General features: G+C 35.1%; 1 protein-coding gene across 2 annotated transcripts in view; it reads right to left on the bottom strand.

Annotated features, from left to right (window-relative positions):
• The window catches only part of LOC140166338 (uncharacterized), a 155,155-nt gene that overhangs the window by 93,362 nt on the left and 45,320 nt on the right, over window positions 1-16,473 (bottom strand). The window lies entirely within an intron of this gene.

Here is a 16,473-nt window from a genome sequence, read left to right as displayed (position 1 = left end):
CAGAACATGGAACATCGGGACAAAAAAACTCTTATCGGGACACGCCCCTTAAATTCGTTGGATTCGAGTTCATCTGAGCTCGATTTGGATTAATAATAGGCCCTATATATTATATATCCACAGACTCTTATCTAGGGTCTGTGATATATCACATGTTACAGTTGCCGGAAACAGCATGATCAGTGTGGGGCGTTAACTTTTAAAGTACCCGCTTGTCTAGCCGGTAACATTTTTAGATTAATTAGAAATCCAAATTTCGAACGGGTAATATTTGTGGGTAGACATTATTTTGTTATATATACGTACTAACTGGTCCAACTATAGCTACTTAGAATCGGGAATAGTAAGTAGGCCATCAACCACGATGCTTAAAAGTACAGGGTAGAAGTAAGACAGTAGAAAGTTTGCGAAATGAAGTTTGAAAATTTACTTCCACGGTAACTTCAGAAATATCGATTGGATTTGTTGCTCAAATTTATTTCAACGCGAACGTCTGATTGGTTACTGCACCAACAGCATCTTATCCCTTAAACTAGGGACATGTGTATCAATGGGCGATCAAAAGAAGGGCATGTGTTAGAGCTTGTTAACGACTGCATCAAAATTTCCCCTTTTGTTTGGTCAAGTGGATTATTAGTCACACTCCGAGACAAAAGACTCTACCTTAAGCGCTTCGTTTGATTAAATATGAATGAACTCGCTATACTTCTCAACCAGGATTATGTGGGGAACCGGGGCTAATCTCCTTATCATATTACATGTATTTTGAAACTAGCCATACGTTTTAATTAATATTCCTACGATAGGCCTATATTATTTAACAAACAATCATGATAAAGGCTCAATTATTAAATTTAACGTTAATTTTGTGAATTTCATATTTCCATTTTACAACGCAAAGCGTAATGAAACACCAATTCTTTATTTCTTTCCCTTCTCAATCTCTCTCCCATTCCCCTCTTGTTCCCCCTTCTCCATATTCTCCCCCTTCCTCTCCCCCATCGATCCTCGCTCTCTCAAACTTTACCCCCTTCTCGCGCTCCAGTGTCCTTCTCCCCAGGCACCGACAGAATCCAATAATGCTGGAATTGCGCTAAATTAAGAGGGAAGCCCTATATTATTATTTTTGAATTGAAGGAAGCCCTAAAAATTATTCTTTAAAGTGATAAAAATCATTATGAAAACAAAACAAAACGTGATGTATGAGAATTAGCGATGAATGAGAGGGGTAATGTTTGGAAACTTTTACACAAGGCAAATATTGAATTTGTCCAGAGATAATTTATACAAGGCTTAATTTATTTACTCACAAAACTACAATGATTTTTCATAACGACCGTAGTTATACATTATCTAAGTACTGTAATGGATGACGTCATCAATGAAAACATGATAAAATATTAAAGGTGACACAGCGAGGATAAATAAGGTCATTGTCAACAAATCAACCATGAGATATTGCGTCATTTGTAAATATGTAATAAATCATTATTTTATTAATATGACATTGATTATTAAACCCTTAGTTCATCATAAGGAAAATGAATGAAAGATACGTGTGTGTTGTCATAAAATGAATAGAATTATTATCACAGAAGTATTTCCTAGATTCCTTCGTTTAAAAATACAGATACCGACCGTTATTGTGTACCAATAAAATGTCAATTTTCGACAAATTTGGCCTTGGACTACATGTACTATACATTATTATTTATATCAGGCTTTTGAGCGATACAATAAAACTGTATATTGTATAGTTTTTGCAAAATACCTGGACGCAATACAATATTGTTTTTAATATTGTACGCGTATCTCATACGCGTCGCGCGTTACCATGGTGACAGCACCTCGTGCTTTCATTGATTAGAACACAAAAGTGCAACTTTTGATTTCGTTTCTTCATTAGGTTTTTCGATCACCGTTTCTTTAATTTTCAACCAATTTCAACAAATAAGGTCTTAAATCAGAGCTAAAGAGTGCATGTATTGACTGCTTGTTTTAATTTTGACATGTTTGTCTTTATTTAGGATATACAGGGGTGAACATAACTGGTACCTTAATTCTTTGGCTTACTGTATAAAATATAGTTATCACACGTTTGCCTCCTTTTTGTTTCGGTTTTGTTGTTTAAAAACTAGTTCAGCAGCCTCGACCTTCCTAATCAGCATTCAGCTTCAGATATCGACGACGTAGGAAAACCCATAAATTAATGCGCAGTCTGGCTGCGGAACAATTTTATTTTATTAGCTCATAAAATCAGATGCATAATATGATTGCATATTCATATGTTCAACATCTTTGTATGATAAGCTTTAATGCATTTTTGAAACTTTTCGTCGATTTTGCCACAAATATTTACTCATACAATTCTATGAATATTTCAATGTTTGCCTGGCTACTACAAAATTTAAAAGTATTACTAACGGCTTCTCATAACAGCTCTTGATGATAATTACAATACATAATACGTACGTGACTTCATATAACGTAGCAAACATTTATGGAAACCATGTGACGACTAACTGAAGCAGTAAAACTACTAACACTAGGATCCACAACATTCTCATCTATCAGGGCACAGTTCTTTAACCCCAATACATTTGCACATTCATTGAAAATTTGGGTACAAAAACTCAAACTCTGCAGCTTAAGGTCAAATTTTGTACTATGATTGTTTAATTGAGGTTATTGAACTATGCCATTGGGATGATGCTAGTGTGGTCCACAGTGTAAAGTAATCGAAATCATATGATCTTAATAATAACAAATTCTAAATGTCTTGCAGCTTTCCCAATACTAATTGCAAAAGTTATTAATCTTCATCGAAATTATTATCACAGAAATGATACAATACATATGTGACCCCTCAGCACAACTGAGCCCGGATGTCGCCAGTGCCACTATTGAGATATGCTCAATTGAACTTAAGGCTACATGCTCTTTTTGGTTGAAATTTTTGGCGGGAAATAATCCCGCCAAAACATTAAAGTAATCTTTTCCCACAACTAAATATCATAGTCAGGAAATTAATGATGCATCTGGTAGCTTAGATCATAACTTTCATTATACTTAGTTGCAATTATCCCAGAAAATTCTTGATTTGTTTTTACAGAGTCTTGGATTGTCGATGTTTTTGGTCAAAAAACATCACTCAGTGTATTTTGAAACTCGAGGCATTAACTCTTCTCAAATTAGCCCCAAATCATAATTTATTATATGCACGTGTAGCAAACACCAATGGGAATAATTGGACGTTGTTTGCGGAGCCTAAATTTGGTTTGATTTTATTTCACAATAATTCTAAGGTGAGAATTTTGACCTGACATTTCCTTTTTGGATTTCCAATTTAAATTCATTGATATGTGATATTTTGAATAAATAAAGAGTACGCTTACCTTTCTGCAACACTTCCTGGTATCATTAAGCATCTGCTGATAACCAACATTTTAGCTGAAAACAGTCCCTTCCTATCATTTTTGAACAAAATATGGTTCAAAAGTGCGTACCGTGCGAGTATAAACGGGCACAGCGAGGCAATGACGAGAGCTATTTACGGTGGGGTATCTATTGTAAGCTATTAGGGGAGGCCTATAGTATATCTTCCCGCAAGTGACAGGATGTGTCAAGCAGGGCGGTATATTCAAACGCTATTGTCTGGATCATTGAGTATCGATTGCGCACGTATACATGCAACACGGATGTGTGTGGTCCTCCCCAGGTTTTGACATGAATTACAAATGTCGTCGTGAATGACCCAGCGTTTTCATTTTATTATTACTAAATTAATCGTTGTTTATCACGAGTGCTAAGAGTCGTACCAGTTCAATTCATCAAAATTAATTTGTATTAGATGAAAAACAAACAGACAAGTAGAGTCATATGTCTTTCTATGACCGTATTCCTACCAAAGTCTGATTTTCAATACACTAGAAACGTGTTGATATGTATATCTTTGAAAATCGCCGAATGTTAACCACAGTCACCGTGGCACAGTAGGTATGTTTAGTTTCATAGTGCATTTGGCAGTGGTTCGAACCCCGGTGAAAATTTTAGTATTTTTTCTTCTTTTTACTAATGCGCTGTGCCGTTTTTCAAACACGCCCCTGAATGAAACTGATGGGCAAGTACCCTTAACAATAAACAAAAGGAAACAAAGGATTTATTGACCGTTTTATTGATTTTTCACTACTTAAATGTCAAGTACTATAGACATGATATACATCATTTTAAAGCTAATTTCAAGAAGAATATTTTGGTTGAATATCTCAAAAATGATGATTGGCGACTTCAGGGCTCAGTTGTGCTGAGGGGTCACATATTACAAACCTATTAATTTGATTAAAACGTTGCTACTATAAGGTGGTCTGAAGTTGTTGACTACTTTACACAATATGAAAAGTATTGATCATTGCTGATAAACCACCTCTCAAAACATTGTTCAACGTCTAAAAGCGTGTTACTGAACAAGTAAGCTATTGAAAAATACAGATTTGAATATGAAAAATTACATTGTTTCCGAAAATAGAAATCAAATGGCAAATCTGATAACATACAAAGCTTTCAAAAATCATTATTCTGTCTAGCAATCATTGTGCACTTTGTTCTGAATGACGAAGTCAGCGTCATCATTTTCTCCCTAATTTCCTGTTCACCTGACTGGCACTGTAACGTGCACCACGGATATTCTGTTATATCCCATAAGTCACTGCGCGCGTCACTGAGGTATAACATAGACAACATCATATCATGCTCCAACGCCAAGAAAATCGTCAACAACATCTTTTAGCGACAGAATAAGTTTATGGTACAATTGCGTGCGAAAATGTGCACTTTTGGGGCTAAAATGTGCAAATATGAGGTTAATTTGCTCAGAAACCCATTATCAGGCGTCAACATTGAGGGGGATGATTGTTTGGACCACCCCCTGGCAAAATATTGGGTGTAACTCTTTGGTGTGACTCAGCTGTAACATGAAGGATTTGTGACGCATCAAAATATTCCCGGCGAATCGCGCAAGATCAGAAAGTGGAGATTTGTGCGGCACAGACCACCACTCCACGTTGTGGAAGTTTGTACCGCACATTCCTCCACTTTCCGATCTTGCGCGATTCGCTGGGAATATTTTGATACGTCACAAACCCTTCATGTCACCACAGCTATTGGAATACCTGTGATGTACATGTAACAGCTTAGGCAGTTAGAAAGCAATTATGAAATATAAAAAAAAGCATTATGGGCAGAGCGTGGGCATTAGCACAATGCATTTTGGTAGGACACTAATTCATCTATTTATTGTAACCATTTTCACGATTCGAATTGAATTTGGTATACGTGAATAGTGTGCTTATTTCTTGGATGGTCTCATCAATATTTCCGTACCTATAAAAGAATCATTTGTCACGGCAAAATTATGACAATTTCTTCCGCCTTTGTGATTGATCACACTGTTAACAAGAGACGAAAGTCATATTTTGTGCGCTCTCTGTTATAATGGGCGAAATAATTGCTGCTGGTAACTCCAACGCAAAGTGTCATTTTGTTCTTGCAGTAATGTCATGGATAGCTTCATTTCGAATGTGATCATAGACGGTATACGCATGTACACCTTGCACATAAAGTATCTCCTAAGTTTCATATGCCGTCATTCTTCGTAAAGTCGTAAAACAAAAACCGAAATATATATTTTTACGAAGATGTCTTCTTGCAGCCTTTGTATTGGGGCACGGAATAAGAATTTTTAATTTCTTATTTCTCCACCCAAGGGCTAAGAGCAAAATTGTACAATTGATTTGTTGGGCGTGGTCTTTCTTTTCCTTGTTCTTTTTCCTCAATCATGTTTCTTTCGTCTCTCTCTTTGCTGTTTTTACTACTAATTAGGCGCTTTGAACAGCACTTTTCCAAAATGCGCCCAATTGGGCGCATTGGTCTCCTCTGAAACCCCACATACGGGTGTCAATTAAAGATTGACCTCAACACCCATGTTTACCAATATTTGTTACCACGAGGTGTTAGGATCACTGCTAGGGGGTAGTGGACTCAAATTGTAGGTTCATTTTTTGCTAGAGGTTACAGTTTTACTGGTTCTTAAATAAGTCATATGTTGCAGATACAAGTGATCAAGATGGTAAGATCACAAAGGTTTCGTTATAAACTTTTGTCAGTACTATATAGTATGTCCCAAAAATGTCAATAAGGGTCATTTCCGGTATAAAATGAAATACCTTTAAAATGCATCTTCTCCCACAAATTACGTAGGACAGTGAAGCCGCTTACACACATGTATTGTTATTACCCAGTTTCTATGGGGTTTCATATATTTGGAGTTAAAGGTCATATAAGGGGTCACAACACGGCTGTGTTCGTGGTCTTAGACCACAGCTATGTCTAGTTTTAATTGTTTCTGATTGGATTCGGATGCAGTCATGCAGGTGCACTCCAATCCCCATGCATGTTCCAGACATTAGCCACTCTTTACTTCTATTACCAAACCTATTCCCCTTTCTCACTTTGATACAAGATGACATCCGAGATACTAGACACTCAAATATTCAAAAAATCTTTTTACAGTTTTCGAATGTTATGCAACCATTTTTATTTATCCTTCAATGTCTGCAACAGATAACGTAATCACAAGTGCACATCATATAATCACCAATTATGGTAAGCCGACTGACTTAAGGTGGTACTACACCCCTTGATAAATTTGTGACTATTTTTGCATTTTTCTCAACAAAAAAAATACTGGTAACAAAAGTTATGTATATTATAGGGGCAAGGAATCCAGTTACTACACTAGAATTTCAGTAACTTGAAACAAGCGGTATGTTATTTATGATAAGAAAAGAGGTACAGCTACAATGTACCTCATTTCTTAACATATATAATGAACCACTTGTCTTGAATCACTGAAATTTCAATGAAGTAATTGGATTCTTTGCCCCTATAATATACATAACTTTTGTTACCAGTGTGTAGTTATTTTTTGAGAAATATTAGCCACAAAATTTATCAGGGGGTGTAGTACCGCCTTAAAACGTCAAATCTGATTCACTACACACTGTCTCGTGTCTGCTTCCTGCATAAATGTATTACCCATTACAAATGCTTGTTTGGTTTTAAATCCTAATGCTTTATACGTATATACAGGTGCAATAAAAACTAACGAAATATTTCTAGGGCTAACAATACAATTCGATTAGAAAACCTACTTTCTCTATATATAGTTACATCGACTCATTTTAATACAATGTAAAACTGATTTTTTAATATGGCAAAATTATTTACAGAAGAATGCAGGCAACCAATAACAGAAATCAATTTTGACTGTACAGCTAAGGATACGTGTCTTGTACGGCATAATAATGTAGGTTAGGTCACTACAGATAGACGACATATCATTATGTGTAATTTATTCTACAGGTAACTCATACAATGTTGCTATAACAATGGCAATTATTTCGCCGTATTAAAGGAGTATTTCGTGATCCTAGCATCCTCTTTTTATGATATTTGTGAGTAGAAATCCATAAAAAAAGCTTATTCCAAAATGTCAGTTCATTCCGATTTTGCTTTTGCGAGTTATGCATGATTATGTATTACACTGCTCAATAGACAATGCATTGTAATTACGTTCTAGTGCATCAAGACGTAAGTTAATTTTCACGATATTTTTGCTAAACGAATTAATCTGCGCAAATTTTTTGTACATCAACATTATGTTGCCAGAGGTTTCCAGTGGTATAAAAAATCTCCACTCTTTTTGAGGAAAATATGGGGATGTTGTTGTGGATCACGAAATGCCCTTTTAAATTTCATTAACTAATTATATATGTTATGATCGATAATGATTGACAATATCTCATACAATTTGAACAGTTCGACTTTATATAGAAGAATTTTCACATTTTAATTTTACCTCTCCGTGTATTGTCAATCGCAGGAATGCAAAAAATGAACGTTGACCAAATAAGGGGGAGCATGGATGAGTTATTCCCACGCGATTGGGAATACCCAGAATTCAATTTTAAAAAGGGGGTCTTCTGCTTTCGCACGCATGGGACCCCACCGATTACCATCACATGGCCAAACCATCAATCAAGGCTCTGCGCAGTCTAATGAAGACCCGGTGAATTTGATTCATATTTTTATTTTTGTCTATTTTATACTACTAGATGACTCAAACATTCTTATAAAGATTCATTATTGTATTGGTTGCATTATAAAAGATACTCCCAATAAAAAGATAGAGAACTCTAAACAAAGTCCAAGTTTTTCGTGGAGATTATCTATTATGTTTACTTTAGCTATATTGTAAGAAGCTGAAAAAACTGAGAAATCTCTTTCATTTGTTACAAATGAAATGGCTACAATTATAAATCGAAAGATAATGCACTCAGTGCATTGACCTTGTGTTGAAGAATAGTTTGACCAATCCAAAGTCATGCAACAACGAAACGATAAAATGGCCTTTTATACATTTGGCTTATTTCTTGAATTATCTGTCAATGAACTTTCTCAGTGAACATTTCTTTCAAAACATATCCGGTATTCACGCAGTGAGATTTTCAGCAGGTATTATTACATTTTGCTGAGCTCTGGAATCAATTATATTTCTAGCCATACGCTTGTAGTCTACAATAATATTTTTCATTAAATTACACCTGAAAAGGTCACTATCTTTTTTCACGTTCAAGGGTTAATAAAACTACCATAGATAATGATCAATTGGAATCTATCACGGCTCTTTGCTTTTAATTCCAAACCTTGGACAATTTCTGTTGACATTACACACGAGATTTAATCATCTTCTGAAGCCAAGCCTTCAATCTAACCTTCGACTGTTCTTCATAATAACTTTTAGTAAGCAGAAATGAGGATGATGTGACATATATCAAAACACTTTAATATAGGAGTATGTAACAAAGCGTATAAAATCAGGCGTTTGGAGGTGTGTAGTCAATGTCTGTGTTCTTAATAATGCGAGATGATAACGGTATATTGTACGAAGCACGTGGGAGGAAACTAGATAAGAAGACAATTAGTCTACTAATCTGTGCGTTCAGTTTACTAATCTCTTGTTCATAGCTTACGTTCGTACATATCTTTTATATGTTCGCACATATTTAGTTAATCACAGCTTACTAATCTGTGCACACAGCTTTGCTAATCTTCTATCTGTTCGCACATAGTATGCTAATCTGTGCACATAGTTAACGAATCTATACACATAGTTTACTAATCTTTTTTCTGTATGAACAGATTGGTTAATCACAGAATTCTAATCTGTGCGCAGAGATAATTAATCTGTGTGCCTATAAATAATCTGTTCCAACAGTTCACCAATCTGTGCGCTCAGTTTACTAATCTGTTCGCACAGTTGACTGATCAGTGCGCACAGTATACTAATCTGTGCGATCAGTTCACCCATCTGTGCGCTCAGTTTACTAATCTGCGCGCACAGTTTACTACACAGTGCGCATAGTTTACAAATCTGTTCCCAATCTGTGCGCTCAGTTTACTAATCTGCGAGCACAGTTTACTAATCTGCGCGAATAGTTTACTAATCAGTCCGCACAGTTTACTAATCTGTGCCCACAGATTAGTAATCTGTGCATACGGTTTGCTTTTTCAAAAGTATTATGTATTATTAATCTCTTTCACTTTAATTGGTAGTCCAGATAAATATATCACGAACCAGAAGTCATATTCAATGGTAAGAATTATAAGCAACCTTTCTTATAAAATATTCATTTTTAAATGATTTAATCGGCGAAAATGAATTAGATTTCATTTCATTGAAATATCAAGGATATCTCTTAAATACGCACCTGTAAGATTGCAAACCATGACCGGGTGTGGCTGCTATTTACTCGTATTTAATTTACTCATATAACATAACGGACCTTTAGATTGGTATGTATTTATAGCAATGCCCAAGACATGGAATTGGAACATCTGCATTGCATGTAGTTAGTTGGTAAGCGATATGATGCTTAACACAATTTAGATGTTATAAAAAGAAAATGTAATTAAGTTATATGGTGATTTCTGGACAGGTAAGATATGTCTGGCAACTATCTTCGTGTGCCGTAAAGGACAAGGTCTTTTTTTTTGTCAGAATTGATCAAATTTTTAGTTTTAAGCTTAATGGAAATCACGAACGGGTATTTTATGTCAATACGTGTATCCAGTCAATCATAAATCTTAAACACGATTACCTAATTGCAAAATAACAGAAACGCAGAAGCATCAGCTCTCGAAGAATTAACAATGGAGGCATAAAATAAAATATAAGATTAAAGTGCCGCAATGACATGTTTTTGTTTAAAAATATTACCTTTGTGAGAATGTTAAGCCAAATTGTAAACATTTACAATACATGTAGAAGAATTTATTTAGTTAAATCAAAAAACAATTTGACGGAAAAACGAAAGACATTCACCATGTTCACTAAGATTGGGGAATGGAGCCAAGCTTTGCCAACTTTTTGGCTTTTATTAAAACCATCAGAGAAACTGAATATAGTATTGCTAACAAGAGAAACAAACTCCCCATTCATTTTCAAAAATGGAGATTTGACTTATGAATCTCATTCTTAATTGTGGTGTTCACTTGAAAAATAATTGTATCTGTACAATGTATGCACATGATTCATTTTGTATTTGCCTATGGTTCAGTTTCTTGAAAACTGAAAACTCAATTTGTTTGCTGCAACTGTATTTTGTGTGTGTATGTGTGTTTTTGTTTGTTTTTTGTTTGTTTGTTTCTTTGTGTTTCTTAAAATCTAAAAAAGCAGCCATGTTTATTTTTTGTTGTATAATGTATTTTCAATAAACCAGAGGCAGTAACACTATGGCTGTCAGAAAGAAAAAAAAAAGATTTAGGAATGGAAATAATCACTGCACTTCGATGGCAGCAATTTTTCTGGTGTCTATTGTTATAGAATTATTCGTGTTCCAATGCTTATAAGTGACAACAAATCGAAGAACCACCGTTTCAGAATACCTTTACAGCGGCGTGTGTTAATACAAATTCTGTCCGTTTCTGTTTATTTACGTGAAATGTGGGCGAGTCGTACCTTTGGTATTGCATAATGTTGTTGACATACATGCCTCTTCAGTCTGCTTCTATCACCAGCAAAATGTCAATTTTAGGATATCTACGCAACACATTAGTATACCAAATCATCTTCGATTTGGGGTACGTTCCTTCCCCGCGGTATCCCTATGACGATACGCTACTATCTTGAGCTGTACCAACCCCCTATAAGTTTATTCACCCGGCATACAAAATATGCTCATTTGCACCCAAATGACCTAAGCTAATCGTAGATCCACCTTTTGTGCTCATTTTAGTGGGGTGGGATGTCCACCATAGGTTTCTACAGTAAAATCCATCATTTTTATTTTCCTTTTGTAAAATTATTCCAAGAGATGTCAACTTTTTACTTAGTAGTTAGGCTGAAATAGTCATTTCCTTTCATATTGAGGATCCAGTAAAGAATTTTTTGGCCGAAAACCAATTTTGCCTATACTTTTGTACATGACCACTTTCTTGGCCAGAATTTCCCAAATTTGTGATGGAGCGCTTACATTATCATAGCGGTATTACGTGGGTGATGTTTGTACTTATTTTGAAATCACTGGATAGAAGAGACTCATAGCTACGACGTATACATTGGTACCAAATGTAACGGAATATAACGTTTAATTTCAAAATTTATGTGGGGGGGGGGCTGCAACAATCCCTTCTTCGTAGTCCGTGTTAAAAATATGGCTCAGAAGGACGATTAAAATAGCATAAATGTTAAAAACTGTTGAATATGTACAACAACATCCAAAATTAAGGGTTAAAAAACAACCGACGTTTCGGGAGCATAAAAAACATCCCTTTTACAAGGTAAAAACGTGTAGCATTAGTAACTAGCACTGCAAGAGATTAAATATCATAGCTCATATTGATACAAGACAATATGTCTTGCCGCCTCGTATCTGATACGTTTCGTGAGCATGTAATGACTGTGACATTCAGCTTTAACAGGTTATGTATTTCCTGGGCTATGGGTGGATATTTCTTAAATCCATCTAAACCAGTCACTAAGCTTACTTATTACATGTAGGATTTGTAATATAGAGTAGTATATAAAATTTATATGAAAAAAGTTATGGTAAACATGGTAAAAGTTATGAATTTTTCAGTCTACATAATCATCTGTCTACAAAAATATGGTTGTTTTTTTTGGTGGGAAGGGGTGGGGTGGCGGCAGGCTATTTTCAATATTACACACCTCTAACATGCACTAACACCCAATACTTTCAAATTTCTGCCCGCTCCTAGCCTGTTTATTTACGTGAAATGGAGGCGAGTTGTACCTTTGGTATTGTATAATGTTATTGTCATACACGTCTCTCTACAACTTTACCAACAAAAGGTCAATCTTAGGATATCTACGCAACATATTATTGTTATACCCATTATCTTTGGTTTGGGTACGTGCCTTCCCCACCATTTCCCCACGGTACCACTATGACAATACGCCACTTAGTATCTTGAGATTCAACAAACCCTTAGGTTTTTCACCCAGCTTACATAATGTGCGTATTTTCGCCCAAATGACCTTAGCTAATCGTAGATCTACCCTTTGCGGTCATATTAGTGATAGCACCTTATTCGGGGTATGGCCGACCATAAAAAATGAACAGTGTGATGTGGTGAGGCTCACTATAGGTTTCTACAGTAGAATCTATGATTTCCGTTTTGCTCTTGTAAAATGATTCCAAAAAATATCAACTTTTCACTTGATAGATAGGTTGAAATAGTCATTTCCGGTAAAAATTCCGGTAAAAATTGCATGGGTGTAGAATTTTTGCCCGGAAATCAATTTTGTCTATACTTTGTTCAAAGCCAGAATTTCCCAATCTATGTGCAGATTAATTTCCCATCTATGTGCAGATTAAGGGATGAAATCGAAACTCGACCGGCGGTTGACCGGCGGTTCCGTCCGGTTTCCATTGTTTAGAATAGAAACCGGGCGGAACCGGCTGTCATCCCTAGCATACTTTGTTGCAAAGTTATGAGCTTTTACAACGTCAATTATCTTATGTCTTTTATTGTTTTGGCTTCCTATTTTTGCTTACTAAAGAAACACTAGCTTCAAATGCTCGCCGATATCTTTGCATTCGATTTTAAAGCTAGAATGAAAGCTATTGTTTCTCGAGAGAATGTTTGCCTGTCACTGAATTTGACAATTGCCACCTTTGTTCCATACTCCACTAAACAATCGGATCTATAACATGTAAATGTACAGGTTCCATTAGAAAACCTCGTATTCTTGTAACTTGCAAAACACCTGATACTTTTCAATGCTTATAACACATTGAAGATTCCGCGTTTCAGGAATATCTTTACAGCGTGTGTTTATACAATTACGGACGCTTCTGTTTATTCACGTGAAATGGGGGCGAGTCGTTCCTTTGGTATTGTATAATGTTGTTGACATATACGCCTCACCTCTGCTTCTATTACCAACAAAGGGTCACTCTTAGAGTGTCTATAGTCAAATCAACATAATTATAAATACCAAATCATCTGGCCAGCCAAAACAAAATACGCACCTTTAGCAGTCTTAGAAATATTTTACTCAACTTGAGGCATATTGCATAACATCTCCTTTGTTATACAATATGATATTGTGGGAAGGAATTTGGTACAAATCGACATCCGGTAGAGAAACTCTTAAAGTTGTGTATTACAATTAATGCGTACTAATAGTCTGCTTTTCGTGTTGATTTTTGTGCTTGGTAATTATATCCATAAAAACACCATACTGCGCTATTAGTTTATTTTACGTTTGGCGCTTTAAATATCTGTTTTTAATCAGATCCAATCTTGTCCAAATTCGTCGCTCGTTTTGGAATATATCCATTTCAGCAGTATACATTGTCTCCTGTTTATTTACGTGAAATGGGGGCGATTCGTACCTTTGGTATTGTATAATGTTGTTGACATATACGCCTCACCTCTGCTTCTATTACCAACAAAAGGTCAATCTTAGAGTGTCTATAGTCAAATCAACATAATTATAAATACCAAATCATCTGGCCAGCCAAAACAAAATACGCACCTTTAGCAGTCTTAGAAATATTTTACTCAACTTGAGGCATTGATAACATCTCCTTTGTTATACAATATGATATTGTGGGAAGGAATTTGGTACAAATCGACATCCGGTAGAGAAACTCTTAAAGTTGTGTATTACAATTAATGCGTACTAATAGTCTGCTTTTCGTGTTGACTTTTGTGTTTGGTAATTATACCCATAATAACACCATACTGCGCTATTAGTTTATTTTACGTTTGGCGCTTTAAATATCTGTTTTTAATCAGATCCAATCTTGTCCAAATTCGTCGCTCGTTTTGTAAAATATCCATTTCAGCAGTATACATTGTCTCCTGTTTATTTACGTGAAATGGGGGCGATTCGTACCTTTGGTATTGTATAATGTTGTTGACATCTCTTCTGCTTCTATTACCAACAAAGGGTCACTCTTAGAGTGTCTATAGTCTACGCAACATAATTATAAATACTAAATCATCTGGGCAGCCAAAACAAAATACGCACCTTTAGCAGTCTAAAGTTATGTATTACAATTTAATAATGCGTAAATATTCAGCTTTTCGCGTTGATTTTTGTGCATGGTAATAACACCATACTGTCCAATCAGCGCTATTAGTTTATTTTACGTTTGGCGCTTTAAATCTCTGTTGTTAATCAGATCCAATCTGCTCCAAATTCGTCGCTCGTTTTGGAGCATATCCATTAGCAGTATTCATGTCTAGGAAAATTGCATATTGAAGCATGAAAATCATCCTATAAAAAAAATTGCACTAGAAAGTAGATTAATCGATAAGACTTGAATAAATCCTAGGGATTAAATACAAAAATAATGATCATTATCGTGTTGAAGTCGTAGGTGGGAGTATAATGGAGTTATTATTAAAATTATTTTAATCAGATTTTGGTATACCCGACTAAACCATTAATAATTTTGATTAATTCTGAATTATGTATCATTGTGATTCAAATTGTACTATATAGATTTTATAATTCTGGACCTCAAATCTAAAAGCATTTTGATTTGATTTTTTGTTTATTCAAATTTATTTTTATTTTAGTCGAATTTTCGGCTTTAGCACAGTTCCGATACAAAAAGCTAAACATGTATGGCAAAAGATCGCATGTGTGTTTTTAATGTTTTTAAGGGACGGGGTATGAGCGTTTGGACAGTATTTGTTGTGGGACATTAGAGCACATCAGACATATCGAATTGCATTCTGAATACGAAGAATGTCCTTCTGATATCGAATAATTTTAATCTTTTGAAATTCGCAATGTAATTCACATTTTATGGCAAATGATTAAAATTATTAGTATATGTAGGTGGGATGAAAAGCCGACGATCAATTGAAAATTTTGACCTTTCGTATTGAAGATATGGATTCCCCCAAAAAACACAAAAAATTAGCTACATACACTTTAAGAATATCATTAGATTTATTTACTTCGAGGATTGTTATATATCAAAAATGTGAAAAATATCAAATTTTAATAATTTATCATAACATTTGTATTATAACGTGAATTTAAAAAAATGAAAATTATTTGATATCAGAAAGATATTCTTCGTATTCAGAATGCAATTCGATATGTCTGATGTGCTCTCATGTCCCACAAAAAATACTGTCGAAACGCTCATTCCAGATCCCTTAATGAATTAATATATCTACTCCGACAGTCTCCGTTCATATCAATGTATTCTATATATGTTATGATAATTACTGTGCAATACAGAAGACATAAGGTCACCTGTCTGTGTTATTTTACCTAATATTGAACCAAATGATTTTATCGATAGCTACAAGTCAACGCTAATTGTATATAATTGGAAATCTATTCCTATAATAACGTGACCTTGTAATAAATATTTTATATCAGTTGATTCACGTGGTATACGTCACAATACATGGTAACGGTCTGGGTCTTGACTACAATACGTTGGTGCCTGAAATTCACCACCAAAAGCATTAACAAATTACAGTTTTTATTCACTCGCTTAGCTCGTGTTTTTTCAGTCACAATCACTCCACTTTTGAACGGCTGATTTTTCATGCATAGCAAAACAAAATTCCTAAAACACAAAATCTGGGTCGGTCGGGCCTGTCTTTTTGGTCGCCTTGCAAATACTTTCTTTTTTTAGATAGCAATGTTACAATTCGTCTCCTATTCCTTTGGAGTAACATGTATTTTCATACACTAGCGTTGATACTTTGATTTAATATTATTACATCAAATGAGAATCACTAGTTATGTTGCGCAGTTTAATGAAGAAACCCCCGAGGGCCATTAAAGTTTCATAGTGTGTACGAGTTTCCAGAAAAACGCGAAAAGGGGTCCTTTAGTTTAGTGGTCATTTT

This window comes from Amphiura filiformis, chromosome 1 (genome assembly GCF_039555335.1).
Source record: "Amphiura filiformis chromosome 1, Afil_fr2py, whole genome shotgun sequence".
NCBI lineage: Eukaryota > Metazoa > Echinodermata > Ophiuroidea > Amphilepidida > Amphiuridae > Amphiura > Amphiura filiformis.
Note: the sequence above shows the minus strand (reverse complement) of the source record. Positions and strands in the feature narration are given on the sequence as shown.